This window comes from Trichechus manatus, unplaced genomic scaffold, assembly GCF_000243295.1.
Source record: "Trichechus manatus latirostris isolate Lorelei unplaced genomic scaffold, TriManLat1.0 scaffold00025, whole genome shotgun sequence".
NCBI lineage: Eukaryota > Metazoa > Chordata > Mammalia > Sirenia > Trichechidae > Trichechus > Trichechus manatus.
In genome coordinates this window covers 2,168,151-2,182,168 of record NW_004443961.1, presented here as the reverse complement: position 1 = coordinate 2,182,168, position 14,018 = coordinate 2,168,151, and positions in this window count along the sequence as shown.

The following is a 14,018-nucleotide window of genomic DNA, read 5'->3' as shown; positions in this document are numbered from 1 at the left end:
TGCCAAATCGATTTCCAAAGTGGTTGTACCATTTTGCATTCCAACAACTTATACCAACAGTGTATAAGTGTTCCAGTCTCTCCACAACTTCTCCAACACTTATTATTTGGTGTTTTTTGGATTAATGCTAGCCTTGTTGGGGTGAGATGATATCTCATTGCAGTTTTGACTTGCATTTCTCTAATGGCTAATGATCATGAACACTTCCTCACGTGTCTGTTATGGCATGAGCCCAAACCGTTAAGAAAAGGTTGAACTATCTGAGGGCCCTTTGTTTAAGCAGGCAGGGAAGACTGCAACCTATTTTCGAATTATTTTTATCAGTGCATTTCAGTATGGGTAAGGTGTTCCTGGGTGGCACAAATGGTCAAGTGCTCAACTACTAGCTGAAAGGTTGATGGTTCAAACCCACCCAGAGAGGCCTCCAAAGACACGCCTGGCAATGTGTTTCTGAAATGTCACAGCCTTGAAAACTCTATGGAGCAGTTCTACTCTACACACATGGGGTCACCATGAGTCAAAATAGACTCAAAGACAACTAACAACAACAATGAAGTATGGGTGTTCCTGCAGGTTGCAATCGCTTATGTGAAATATCCATTTATGTGCTGTGGTTTATTTTCTGCAACCTGATAAATCTAATGCATTAACAAACACTTAGAAGTATTGAAACCAAGGGAAACCCTGAATGAGATGGATTGACACAATAGCCACTACAGTGGACTCACACATACCAAAGATCATGGAGATGGCACAGGACCGGGCAATGTTTCATTCTCTTATACATAAGGACATCATAAGTCGGAGCCAGCTCAAAGGCAACTAACAACAACAAGGGTCATTCAATAGGATTGTTGTTGTTGTTAGACGCCATTGAGTTGGTTCCAACTCATAGCGACCCTACGTACAACAGAATGAAACACTAACCGGTCCTGCGCCATCCTCACAATCACTGGTTATGCTTGAGCCCATTGTTGCAGCCACAGTGTCAATCCAACTCGTTGAGGGTCTTCCTCTTTTTCACTGACCCTCTACTTTACCAAGCATGATGTCCTTCTCCAGGGACTGGTCCCTCCTGATAACATGTCCAAAGTATGTGAGATGAAATCTTGCCATCCTTGCTTCTAAGGCACATTCTGGCTGTACTTCTTCCAAAACAGATTTGTTTGTTCTTCTGGTATCCAATTCAATAGGATAGCATTTTCAGAGAACAATTTTTCTTTTAGACTGAATTATGAAAGAGCTAACAAAATTTAGTGTTGATATTTCAGAACAGATACAAAACATATTAAAAACAACCCAGTGGAGTCTTTACTACGTAGCATCAAGGGTTGAAAAATTCATTACTGTGCTTTCTTGTCCAGGCATGTCTATGTATGGCAAGTCTTATTGCCCTTAAATGTAAAGGTGATATACTGATCATGGTTCAAGTAAAAGAGGAGACCTGTGTTTGATCACAATTCTTTCCCCCGGGCCAAGGAGCAATGATTTCCTCATTTGTCTGCTCTTTTGTTCTTAATGCCTTCTCTCCTATTAATAGCCATTTGCCAGATTCTAATGATCCCAATAGCCAGATTTCCTCTATTACTGTCTGCCATACAGACAAGCAATCAGCATCCATCTCCACAACATGGCTTATCTTGCCAAAGGTCCAGGAGACTCAAAATCAGTTGGCTGCAATTTCCTATTCCAATCCCTACAATAGAGGTGGCCCTGCCAACGGGACCATAATAATTGAAATCTCTTGGCAAAAGCTCCCCATACTTTGGATGGTGTTTGGAAAGGTACAGCAGCTTCTGCCTCTATAATTCTCTTTTTATACATGTTTGCATGTTTGAGAAACCCCTGTTTGGCCAATGCATCCCTTCATTAGCTGTATTAAAACTTTAGAAGGCTGGTCTCATCTTGCTGGCATGGTGCTGGGCTGTCTTGCTAAGGTGACACTTCTAATCTTGGTTATGAGCCAGTATGTTCCGATTGTAAAGGTTATGCCTGGGTATAATCTTATTCATTTAGATCTGTGTTCTTGAGGAGATGCTTCTCCGTAGTATACTCACATCAACACTTACTGCATAGCACTATATACCATTGCTCTATCTCATGCTCACATCTAATCCATTAGCAAATCCTATTGGCTCCACCTACAAAATACATCCTGATTCTACCCACTTCTTACCATCTCTAGCCCAGGCCTCCATGTTTACTGTCCTAGACACTCACCTACTGTCCTCCTAACGGGTCTCCCTACTTCCAGTCTTGTCTCTTGGTCCACACGGCAGCCAGAGTGATCCCTTAAAACACAGGTATACTTACACCATTCTTCTGCTCAAATCATCCAACTGCTTCCTATGATAGAGTAAGATCCAAAGGCCCATACATTGGCTCCAAGGCCCTACATGATATAAGGCCACCTTTCGACCCTGTCCTCTACCATACTCCGCTTGCTCACGCTGCATCATCTCTGTTGTTGTTGTTAGCTGCTGTCTCATCAGCTCTGACTCACGGCGACCCTATACACAACAGACCGAAACGTTGCCCCGTAGTGCACCATCTTCATGAACGTTCATGTATTTGAGTCCATTGTTGTGACTGTTGTGTCAATCATCTCACTGAGGGTTTCCCTCATTTTTGCTGGCTCTCTACCTTTACTAAACGGGGTGTCCTTCTCCAGTGATTGGTCTTTACTGATGACCTTCAGCACTATATTGGACAGTATTCTGTTATGATCCACAGGGTTTATACTGGCTCATTTTCAGAAGAAGATCAATTTCAGAAGAAGAAAGAAGACAGGTCTTTGTTCCCAGTCTCTCTTGGTCTGGAAGCTCCACTGAAACCTGTCCACCATGGATGAACCTGCTGGTATTTGAAATACCGGCTGGCATATCTTCCAGTATCACAGCAACACGCCAGTCACCCCAGTACAATAAACGGACAGACAGTTGGTGGGCTTCTTCTATACTGGCCTCCTTATCCTTCTTCCAACGTGCCTGGTCATAGTCCTGCATCAGGGCTTCCGCACTTGCTATTCCCTCTAGGAGGAGAGATGTTCTTCTCCCAGGTATGCACATGTCGTCTTTCCTCCTCTAATTCTGAGCTCTGTGCACATTTCTCTGCACTGGAAAAGCTCCCTGACCACCTGATCTAAAATAACAGCCTCCTACCCCAGGCTCTGTTGCTCACCTCTCCTCTCGCTCTCCCCCAACTAAAGTATCAGCCCCTTCCAGGTGGGGCTTTGTCTGCTTTGCTTACAGCCATATCCCCAGCTCCTAGAACAGTGCCTGGCACCTAGTACTCATTGCCATCGAGTCGATTCTAACTCATAGCTACCCTGTAGGACAGAGTAGAACTGCCCCATAGGGTTTCCAAGGCTCTAAATCTTTGCGGAAGCAGACTGCCACATCTTTCTCCTGAAGAGCGGCTGATGGGTTTGAGCTGAACTTTCAGCTAGCAGCTGAGCACTTAACCTCTGCGCCAAGAGGGCTCCTTTGACACCTAGTAGGTACTCAGTAAAAACTGACAGATTGCATCCTTTTCTTATTTAATTCTCACAGCACTTCTTTCAGGTATATCCGATATCCCACAGCTGTCGAGTCGATTCTGACTCCTAGCGACCCTATAGGACAGAGAAGAAAAGGCCCGTGGGGTTTCTAAGGAGCAGTTGGTGGATTCAAACTACTGACCTTTTGGCTAGCAGTCGAGCTCTTAACCACTGTGCCACTGTGTTAGGTGTTGGTATTTCAATTTCATAAATAAACTAAAAAAGCAGGTTCAAACAAGTGAAAGGAGGGACTCAAACAGACACATGTACACCACTGTTCACTGCAGCGCTATTCACAAAAGCCAAAAATGTGAAACAACCTAAATGTCAATCAGCAGATGAATGGACAAATAAAATGTCCATACAATAGAATATTGTTCAGCCACAAAGAGCAAGGAAGTCTTGATACGCGCTACAACACGGATGAACCTTGAAAACATCAGGCTGAGTGAAACAAGCTACACACAAAAGGACAAATGTCGGATGATTCCACTTTGAGGACACACCTAGCATAGGCAAATGTATAGAGACCAAAGTTTATTAGTGGTTACCGGAGCAGGAGGCAGGTAAGTATCAGAAATACGAGAATGATTGACAAAGGGGCATCATGGCTTAGGGGGCACTGGGCTTTTGTTAAAGGTGATGGAAAGATTTGCAGAGCACTGAGAGGCACACAACAGGATAAATGCAATTAATGCCACTGAATCGTATGGGCAGAAAAATGTTGAAATGGCAAGTAGTTTGCTATATATATATATTTGATATTGTTGTTAATTACCGTCGAGTCGATTCTGACTCGTGGCGTTCCTATGTGTGCAGAGTAGAACTGCTCCATAGGGTTTTCAAGGCTGTGACCTTTTGGAAGCAGATGGCCAGGCCTGTCTTCTGAGGCACCTCTGGGTGGTTTGAACTGCCAACCTTTTGGCTAGCAGTTGAGTGCTTAACCATTTGATCCACCCAAGGACTCCCTGTACATATATATATATATATATATATATATATATATATATATATATATATATATTTACCACAATTAAAAAAAAAATCCCATTAAAAAAAAAATGAGGCTCAGTAACTTGCACAGAAAATGTAACTACTAGGAAGCTGGGTTTTGAACTTTGACCCTTATGACTTCGAGTTCTGTGTCCATCACGTCACACTGTCTAACCCCATCGAGTGCTGTGGAGCTGCGTGAAAATGCTAGATGGCATTGCAGAACCGGGCCACTGATAACACCAGGGCAGAAGCTTTGGGTTAACACTGATTTTACAGCTGAGACCAGAACTGTTTAAGAATCTAAGCTGTGGTCCATCCACATATCTATCAGTCAAGACTCTTCAGTCTCCATACAGAGAATATGGAGTGTGAGTTTCCATTTTATTTATGTTCTGTTCTGAATTAATAGGTGGATAACTTTCTGATTAGTCATTGTGTTGTAGTAGTTTTATTTCCCTACCCCCTCCCAGATAAATGGAAACCCTGGTGGCGTAGTGGTTAAGAGCTACGGCTGCTAACCAAAAGGTCAGCAGTTCGAATCTACCAGGTGCTCCATGGAAACTCTATTGGGGCAGTTCTACTCTGTCCTATAGGGTTGCTATGAGTTGGAATCGACTAGATGGTAACGGGTTTGGTTTTGGTTTTTTGGTCCCAGATAGATTACCAGGTCCTAACAGGAACTAGGGACTCCCTGGGTGGTACAAACAGTTAAAGTGCTCGACGGCTAGCTGAAAGGTTGGAGGTTCAAATACACCCAGAGGCACCTTGAAAGAAAGGCCTGGCGATCTACTTCCAAAACATCAGCCACTGAAAACTCTATAGAGCCCAGTTCTATTCTGACATGCATGGGGTCACCATGAGTCCCAGCTGACTCGATGACAACTAGAACAGGAACGAGAGTACGTTAGTCTGGGACAAGAGTGAGAGACAGAAGTTAACCAGACCAGAATCACTCATTCAGGGAACAGAATGTTAGACATCGAATTTTCAGGATTTTCAGCACTAAGTTCTCCTTCTCAATGGCTTACTGGCCTGTCTTAGTTATCTAGTGCTGCTATAACAGAAATACCACAAGTGGAAGGATTTAACAAACAGAAATTGATTCTCTCATGGTCTAGGAGGCTGAAGTCCAAAATCAGGGTGCCAACTCCAAGGGAAGGCTTTCTCTCTCTGGCAGTTCTGGAGGAAGGTCCTTGTCATTAATCCTCCCCTGGTCTAGGAGCTTCTCAGTGCAGGAACCCCAGGTCCAAAGGATGCACTCCACTCCTGGCATTTCTTTCTTGGTGGTATGAGGTCTCTCTCTCTGCTCATTTCTCTCCTTTTATCTCTTGTAAGATAAAAGGTGATGCAGGCGACATCCCAGGGAAACTCCTTTTACATTGGCTCAGGGATGTCACCTGAATAAGGGTGTTGCATCCCACCCTAATCCTCTTTAACATAACCTAATCTTGCCTCATTAACCACAGGCAGAGATTAGAATTTACAACACATAGGACAATTACATCAGATCACAAAATGGAGGGCAACTATACAATACTGGGAATCATGGCCTAGCCAAGTTGACACATATTTTTCGGAGGACACAATTCAGTCCAGAACATGACCCATCATGGGAATGACTGGCTGGTGTTAGACAGAGGGGCACTGAAGACTAACCAAGTGCCCACACTGGCCTCTTGATGCCGCCTCTTGGGCCAGGGCAAAGGCAAAGTCAGCAGCCAGGCTGACCCTGCAGGTGTATGCCTTCCAGGAAAGCATCTTGCATGCAGGGCCCCAAAACGGGGCATCGAAAGCGCCCCCAGAGTGGCTGCTAACGTCTGTTTCCCTGGAGCTTCTGCTCTGAATGCACAATGCTGACTGTCTCATGGGTCGATGCCATTTGGTTTTTATTTACTTGCTGCTAAAATTCTGCAGGTTTCTAGGCCCTGTTTTAACTTAAATGATGGCAAATACAAGTCAGTTGAAACTCCAGAAAATATGTTGTTATATATAAATATGCTTTAAAAAATGAAGGGCCCAACAAGTGATAATTCAGCATGAGTCAGCAATGTTCTGAGGTTGCCTAGGGGCAAATGTGATTCTGGAACATGAAAATGGGAAGCTAGCACAAGGTTCTTTTTACAGCACACCTTTTTTTAACAACATATTTTTAGCACATCTATTATATGCCAGGTAATGTGTTACTTGCTGGCAATACAAGATACAAGATCCAGTCCAATTCTCAAGGAGTTTGGACTCCAGCAACTTCTCTGTTGGCCACTTCTAGACACTTACGAACCTGCTTTCTTTTCAGCTTTCAAGAATTCTACAAGGGGAAATAAAACTTGGAGATAAACGAAAAAAAAAAAAAAATTGATTAATTAGTCTGAAGGCAATTTAATTGTCCACTAGGGCAAAGATACAGAGAGTATACCTGGTAGTTCATCTCCCTTCACACCTCATGAGGTCTAAGGAGCTCTGGTGGTGCAACAATTAAGCATGTTAACTGAAAGGTCGGTAGTTCGAACCCACCCAGTGGCTCTTCGGGAGAAAAACCTGGTGATGTGCTCCTGTAAAGATTACATCTAAGAAGATTCTATGGGGCAGTTCTACTCCGTCACATGGGGTCGTTATGAGTTGAAAATCAACTCACTGGCACCTAACAACAAGTATGCAACCAGAGAGAAGATTTTAAGATAGGATATGTGTAAAGATTTTCCCTTCCTAATCTTAAAGTGGAAACCCTGGTGGCATAGTGGGTAAGAGCTATAGCTGCTAACCAAAAGGTCAGCAGTTCAAGTCCACCAGGCGCTCCTTGGAAACTCTATGGGGCAGTTCTACCCCGTCCTATAGGGTCACTATGAGTCGGAGTCGACTCGACCACAATGGGTTTGGTTTCTTTGGTTTAATCTTAAAGCAGTGAAAATATTTACATATATATGAATACGTAATTATTTCTATTTTAGAATTTTAAAACAAAGTGTATATTTTTAAGTTTATGTACTTTTTTATAAATTGGTATACATTTTACCTTAAATATTTAAATACAGTTTATATTTTTAAATTTATATGAATTCTTACAAGTATATAAATATTTAAAATAATTTCTATTTTTATTGCACGGACTCCTCAGAGAGCCTGAAGAAAGCCCCGAACCCTCCCTGAGAAACACACACTGGTGCCAACACTCGGCATACAGTTGGGAGGTTAAGGACTCCAGCTCCCCCACACTAGTATGGCTATGATTTAAAACACACACACACACAGAAAACAACAAGGTGTTGGCCAGGATATGGAGAACTTGAAACCCTCATCCATTGCTGGTGGGAATGTAAGATGGTGCAGCTGCTGTGGAAAACAGCTTAGCCGTTCCTTGAGAAACATAGAACTACCAAATCAAACCAACCCGTTGGTATTGAGTCAATTCCAACTCACAGCAACCCCACGTGACAGAGTAGAACTGCCCCATAGGGTTTCCAAGGAGCGGCTGGTGGATTTGAACTGCCAACCTTTTAGTTAGCAGCCTTAGCTCTTAACCACTGTGCCACCAGAGCTACCACATAACCCAGCAATTCCACTCCCCAGAGACCTGAAAGCAGCTACACAGATACACGTATACCAATGTTCATTGCAGCACCTTTCATAATTGTCAAAAGGTAGGAAAAAATTAAATGTCCATCAACAGATGAAGGGATAAACGAAATGTCGTACAACATACAATGGTATATTACTCAGCCATAAAGAGAAATGAAATTGTGATACACGCTACAGCATGGATTAATCTTGAAAACATTATGCTAAGTGAAATAATTCAGATACAAAAGGACAAATATTGTATGATCCCACTTATATGAAATATCTAGAATAGGCAAAAGTCTAGAGAACAAAGTTCATTGGTGTTTACTAAGGGTGGGTGGGGGGAGTCATTGCTTAGGGGATACTGAGTTAATGGTGGTGGAATGATTTGTTATTGGATAGCAGTGATGGTTGCATGACATGATGAATGTAATCAATGTCTTCGAATTTTATACGTAAAAAAAGTTGAATTGGAAAATATTTCATTACATACATTTTTTACCACAGTAAGACAAATATTAAAAAAGAAAAAGGTCTCCACCCCTAACGATTTTTAAGAAGTCAAAAAAACCGGACAACTACTGCATCAGGGCTAATTTAGAGAGAAATATTCTCCAGAGCTGGGTTGTGCTGTGCTCACTAAGCTCCATGGTGGATGAGAAACAGTGGTGAACGGATACTCTAGCTACACAGACAGTAAGGGCAGTACATCTTCACTTGCTTACTCATCCAGTGAACAATTTTTAAACTCCTGCTGTGTACCAGGGAAGGAGCCCTGGTGGCACAAAGATAAAGCGCTCAGCTGCTAACCAAAAGATTCAAACCCAACAGCAGCTCTGTGGGGAAAAAGACCTGGCAATCTGCTCCCATAAAGATTACAGCCTAGAAAACCCTATGGGGCAGTTCTAACTCTGTTCTATAGGGTTGCTACGAGTAAGAATCGACTTGACAGCAACAGGGTTGGTTTTATTTTTATGTTAAGAGAAAGGACCTTTGGTGGTGTAATGGTTAAGCACTGGGCTGCTAACTGAAAGGTCAGCGGTTCAAACCCATTTCAGGAGAAAGATCTGGAGATCTGTTCCTGTAAAGATTACAGCCTAGGAAACCCTATGGGTGCAGTTCTACTCTGTCCTAAGGATCGCCAGGAGTCAGAATCCACCCCACAGCAGCCAACAACAGTAACAACACGTACCAGGGAGATCGTCAATGAAATGGGCTGACACAGTGGCTGCAACAACGGGCTCAAACATACCAGAGATCATGACGATGGCACAGGACCAGGGAAGGTTTCATTGTGTTATACATAAGCTAACTCCACAGCAACTAACATATACCAGGCATTGAGCTAGGTACTGGAAATACAAAAATGATTGGCGCAAGAATCTGTCTTCAAGGAACTAGTTATCAATGGCCACTTGTATGCTGGGAGAAGCCATGGCGAACACATGAACAGAATACCCAGCTATCAGGGGCTTTTCCAGGTCTATGATACAGTAGCTACTGGACTACAGGTGGTCTCTTTCTTACTTATTTTTCCTGTTTTAAAGTCCTTTTTTTTTTTTTTTACCTTCTTCAGTTCTACCTCCCCCCCTTTTTTTTTTCCTAAATAAGTAAGGATTGGATATCAACACAAGATTTGTAGCTGTTGGGTTCTGCTCACAAGAAGTTGTTCAGCTCAGAGAAGACCATATGGTGATCAGCCTTTGTGTTAACTCTGACCTGGAGCCTTATCATCTACCTGACGCAGTTCCAGAGAAGAACCACCTCCCGCGCCCTCTTCCTGGTGTTTCAGGCCATAAATAGGCACTGGGTCTCTGCCAAGTCTGGGCACCGTGGCTCATGAGGGACTCTCATCACCTCACAAATATTACACAGCTGGAATGTTAATTACTATGCCACCCAGCATGACTCATAAAACCTGTCCCAATTAAAAAGGGAGTACTAGAAATGTCACTGCCTGGCCATCGCTACCACACAGTCATGAGCTCTAGCTCGCAGCTGACTGCCCAGAAAAGTCCTCAGAGAAATCTGGGGAACCTAATACTGATTTACACCAGGTGAATATTAGGAATCAGTCAGAGTAGAACTTCTGGATATGTTTAATCTAGGATTCTGATAAGGAGCCCTGGTGGTGCAATGGTTAAACTCTCAGCTGCTAACTGAAAGGTCCAATTGAAACCCACCCACCGCTCCGTGAAAGAAAAGACCTGTCGATCTGCTGTGGAGCAGGTCTAGTCTGTCACATGGGGCCTCTGTGAGTCAGAATCAACTTGACGGCACCCAACAACAATAACAGGACTGCGATAAAATGTAAATGATTTTTGATATCTACTTACAACTAAAGGGGTAATTTAAATTCAGGCCATAAATAGAGGCTGGCTGGTCATGTTATTTAAAAAAAAAAAAAATCCAAACCCATTGCCATCCAGTCGATTCCAACTCATAATGGCCCTATAGGACACAGTAGGACTGCTCCATAGGGTTTCCAAGGAGTGGCTGGTGGATTTGAACTGCCAACCTTTTGGTTAGTAGCTGAACTCTTAATCACAATGCTACCAGGGCATCATGTTATTGGGGAATAAGAATCTTAACAAAAGTTAAAACAGCTGCTCTTTTATATCTCAAGAGATTGATTGGGACGGGGCCAAGATGGCGGAGTAGTCTGACACTTCCGGTGGACCCTCTTACAACAAAGACCCAAAAAAACAAGTGATTTGATTATATATGGCAATCTGGGAGTCCTGAACATCAAAGGCAGAGTTGAGGAACTGGACTGAGTGGCAGGGGGAGGGAGACAGTTCGGAAGCAGCGAGGAGTTGCCAGACCTGACCTGGCGAGAGCCTAAGCCCTTCAGGCCTGATCAGCCCTGGGGTGAGCAGTGAGGGAGGCAAGCAGCCGTGCTCTGGAGGCACATTTTCCGCACCAGGAGAGACTCAGCATCAGAGAGTCTACACGACCATCCAGAACCAGTGAGAAGCAGCCCTCCACAAAAGGTAAGTACTCACTTACGGCTTACTGTGTGGATCAAAAACACCCCCCTTAGGGGGAAACCTCTCTCCCATTTACCTCCCCACTCCCTGCTCTGCACTGGGTCCCAGACCGGCTTCAGCAATTGCCGAGTCCCCTGGGCCGGAAGTGGGATCTGTCACGCGCCATGAGCCGTTCTCCCTGCCTTGGAGAGTGAACAAATTAACAAACGGGAAAAAATAAACTTCTGGCTCCCCTAAGCTGGGAACCCAGGGTAGGCACAGCTCCTTTGCCTAGGCACAGGCATAAGGGATCCACGGACTTTGAGTGCCTTTCCCCCTGCATAGACTTGCGTGAGCCCATCTCAACAGCATAGGCCCTCATTACCGCAGTGCAACAGGGTATATACCAGAACTCTAACTTCATCTGTTTCAGCTGTGAAGTGGCAGGTTCTTGACATTTCACACTGCTCTGCCCATTAAGCAGGGTCTTCACCTTTCCACATCAGGGGCCTGAGGACTGGTGGCTCCAACCACACCACCCAGCCACCTGCAATAGGAGCCGAAGAATAAGAGGTGTCCCCCAGTCCTTACAGCCAACAGCATTAGGTGCTCATAGTCCGGCTGCAATACCCACCCACCTATGCACTCTAGGGAACAAGGACACGCCTTCCTCCTGGAAGCTCGGGGGTGGCCGTCAGCCCCCTGCCTTGCTCAGAGTGTGTCCCCCTGCTGTAGTAGGTGAGAGCCTACACCACATACTTGGTGGGTATCTACCTTGGAACCTGAGCTGAATCCATACAGGAGGAGTGGCTGGACTCCTGAGCTCACATACCTAGTAATAGATCTAACTACCTGGTGACAGGACAGTAGAGCTTCAAAGGTGCCAATAATCAAACTATCTCATACGAGCAGCCTATTTGGGCATATCAGAACAAAACAAGAAGCTAGGACACAGTAAGCAAACATAAAATAAATAAATATAATAACTTAATGATGGCTTGAAGACAACAGTCGATATCAAATCACTTAAAGAGGCAATCCATGATGGCTTCAGCAATCTCCCAAAATAAAGAATCTAGAAATTTTCCAAAGGAGGAAAATTTCTTGGAATTACCAGAGGCAGAATACAAAAGATTAATATACAGAACTCTTCAAGAGATTAGAAAGGAAATAAAGCAAAATGCAGAACACACAATAGAGGAAATTAAAAAGATTAGAGAAGAGCATAATGACAAATGTAACAGGCTGCAAGAATCCATAGAGAGACAACAATCAGAAATCCAGAAGCTTAACAATAAAATTTCAGAATTAGACAACTCAATAGAAAGTCATAGGAGCAGAACTGAGGCAATGGAAGTCAGAATTAGTGAGATTCAAGATAAAATGCTTGACACCAACTTATTTGAGGAAAAATCAGATAAAAGGATTTAAAAAAAATGAAGAAACCCTAAGAATTATGTGGGACTCTATCAAGAGGAATAACCTATGAGTGACTGGAGTATCAGAACAGGGGGGATAACAGAAAATACAGAGAGAATTGTTGAAGATTTGTTGGCAGAAAACTTTCCTGATATTGTGAAAGATGACAAGATATCTATTCAAGATGCTCATCGAATCCCACATAAGGTAGATTCCCAAAAGAAAGTCACCAAGACATATTATAATCAAACTTGCCGAAATCAAAGATAGAGAATTTTAAGAGCAGCTAGGGAAAAACGAAAAGTCATCTACAAAGGAGAGTCAATAAGAATAAGCTTGGACTACTCAGCAGAAACCATGCAGGCAAGAAGGCAATGGGATGACATATATAAAGACTTGAAGGATAAAAACTGCCAGCCAAGAATTATATATCCAGGAAAACTGTCTCTCAAATATGATGGCGAAATTAGGACATTTCCAGATAAACAGAAGAATAGTGAATTTGCAAAAACCAAACCAAAATTACAAGAAATACTAAAGGGAGTCCTCTGGTTAGAAAATCAGTAATATCAGATAACAACCCAAGACTAGAACACAGGACAGAGCAACTAGATATTAAGCCAGATAGGGAAGTCACAAAAGTAAATCAAAGCTAAAACACTGAAAATAGGAAACAGATGTCAATATGTAAAAGATAACAACATTAAAACAAAAAAGAGGAACTTAATAAGTATAGACATAGGTTTTTCATATGGAGAGGAAGTCAAGGCAATAAAAAGAAATAAAAGACTATAAACTTAGAAAAATGGGGTGAATATTAACATAACCACAAAGGAAACTAACAATCCTACAAGTCGAAATAAAAAACTAGAAAAATATAATGACTCAGCAAACACAAAATCAACAACAATGAAAAAGATGAAAAGAAAATACATAAAGAAAAACAACTCAGCACAGAAAATTAAGCGGAACAAAGAAACTGGACAACACACAAGAAAAGCCATCAAAAATGACAACACTAAACTCATACCTATCAATAATTACGCAGAATGTAAATGGATTAAATGCACCAATAAAGAGACAGAGAGTGGCAGATAGGATAAAAAAAACACGATCCATCTATATGCTGCCTACAAGAGACACACCTTTAACTTAAAGACACAAACAAACTAAAACTCAAAGGATGGAAAAAAATATATCCAGCAAATAACACTCAAAAAAGAACAGGAGTGGTAACATTAATCTCTGACAAAACAGACTTTAAAGTAAAATCCACCACAAAGGATAAAGAAGAACACTATATAATGATTAAAGGGTCAATACACCAGGAGGACATAACTAGAATAAATATTTATGCACCCAACAACAGGGCTCCAAAATACATTAAAACAAACTCTAACAGCACTGAAAAGAGAGATAGACAGCTCCACAACAGTAGTAGGAGACTTCAACACACCACTTTCGGTGAAGGACAGAACATCCAGAAAGAAGCTCAACAAAGACATGGAAGAGCTAAATGCTACAATCAACCAACTTGATCT